This window comes from Arachis ipaensis, chromosome B04 (assembly GCF_000816755.2).
Source record: "Arachis ipaensis cultivar K30076 chromosome B04, Araip1.1, whole genome shotgun sequence".
Taxonomy (NCBI): Eukaryota; Viridiplantae; Streptophyta; class Magnoliopsida; order Fabales; family Fabaceae; genus Arachis; species Arachis ipaensis.
The window spans coordinates 116,808,223-116,810,446 of NC_029788.2; positions in this window are offsets into that span (position 1 = coordinate 116,808,223).

The following is a 2,224-nucleotide window of genomic DNA, read 5'->3' on the forward strand; positions in this document are numbered from 1 at the left end:
TCATCTCATTGAAATATGCAAAAATATTAAAACTATTTTAGGTACGATATAATTTCTGTAAACTTCATACATGACTTCAATTACGTTATAACTTGAATGTTAAAATATTTTTACAAGTACTCTAGCAAGCAGAGTTAAATTTTAAAGTAATTTTTGATATTGTCGTCGTGTACTAAAATCGTTTATTAAAATTATATTTTTGAAATTGACAAAAGTATACCACGTTAGTCATTGATTCATTTTTCATTAATGGCGTGTTTATGTGGCTTGATGATATAAACCGTTAGTGACACGTATAATTTTATGATTTGACTACGTATAATGATATAATGACAGGTCGATTAGTGACACATGGCATACTGACGTGGACAGTTGTGCCACGTGTCAAAATATTTTTTGTGCACATGTCATCCGCTATGTCATCATTATAGATGTACTAAATTGGTTTCTAACTTTGCATTAAGTGACTCATTTTAGTCATTGAAATTGAATGTCGTACACCAAATTCTAATTTTTTTTCTATTTTTTTATAACTTCAAAATTCTCAATATCTTTAAATGCACTATTTCAATTTTGTTTTTTCACATGTCGTCTAAATACAACTTTTATAAAATATTTTATTTTTAATTATATATTTTTTTTACAATAATAAATTTTGTAATATATAAGTATGTTATTTTAAAAAAAGAATGATATGATTAATTAAACGTTTTTTTATTTTCGTCTAAAAACACGTGTATTTTTAGCAAGAAATTAAGAATAAAAATATAATTTTTTATTTTTTTGGTTCCTATAAAATATATGTTTATTGGACTTAAAAAATATTTTTTTAAATCAACCATATAATTTTTTTATTGCATAATATAATTATTATTACGAGGCATACCTAAAATTTGTTATGCGTAAATAGGTTAGATGAAAGAGGCACTGAGCGTATTTAAAGTGCCTTCATATTAGGTCCAAGACGATAGTTAGAGGAACTTACAAGGGATTCTGATTCCTAAGTCGGCAAGATAGAGAGTTCAAGCTTATTTATGTAAGAATTGAGTTGTGAAATACCGCAGTTTATTGGTGTATTTATGGAGAGAGTCATTCAAGTTGATGATCTTATCTACAATGAGTGTGTAGTTTTTTCATTTATTGTATAGAAAGTTACCTAACGTTGCATAATTATCAGTATTAAATTATTATGAAAAAAAATGTATGATTAAAACTAAAATCTTAAAATATTTATCAAAAGCACTTGTATTTAAATGTAATGTGAAACATAAAATTGAAAATTAGTGCATCCAACGATATTGAGAATTTTAAATTTTAAAAAATAGAAAAAAAATAAGTGAATAGACTAATTTGGTGCACAACATTTAATTTCATGGACAAAACTGAGTCACTTAATGTAAAGTCAGTGACCAATTTAGTACATCTACAATGATGACATATTGGATTACACGTGGAATAATATTGCGATATGTTGCAACACGTGGTACAATCGTCCATGTCAGCATGCCACGTGGTCAAACCATAAAGTGTCACTAACAATCCACATAATCAAGCCACGCTAACACGTTGTTAATGGAAAATTACTCAGAAACTAATGTGGTACACTTTTGCCAATTTTAAGAATATAACTAGTGCAATTAAAATATCAGAAATAATTTTGGTGCATGACACCAATCTCAGGAACCATTTTCAAGGTTAACTTTTCAGCTTCACGCACATATATTAAAAATCTTGTCTGATCCTTCGTACTCAAACGAACATCATATCTAATTATAGAGTAAATACCGAATTTGATCTCCAAAATTCAAATCATACATCAATTAAATCTTTGGATTTTATAAATGACCAACTACATCCCTTAAATTGAAAAACGTGAGTCCCCAAGTAAACTACCATTACCAAAGCCATCACCACTACTTTGTCTCTATCATCAACACCACAGTATCCTCACCCACTACCACCACCACCACCACCACCACAACCATCATCTTGTTTTTGTCTCCGTCATCAACCGCACTATGCCCTCACCCATTTCCATCACCTCATTCAACTTATTATTGTCCTCTCCATACCTGTGATCCATCATCATCCATTCTCCACCTTCATGCTTACTAACCACTCCATTTTGCTGCCTCACCCTCACTCCCATGTGGCCACGTCACCATTACCATCTCTCTCTCTCTCTCTCTCTCTCTCTCTCTCTCTCTCTCTCTCTCTCTCTCTC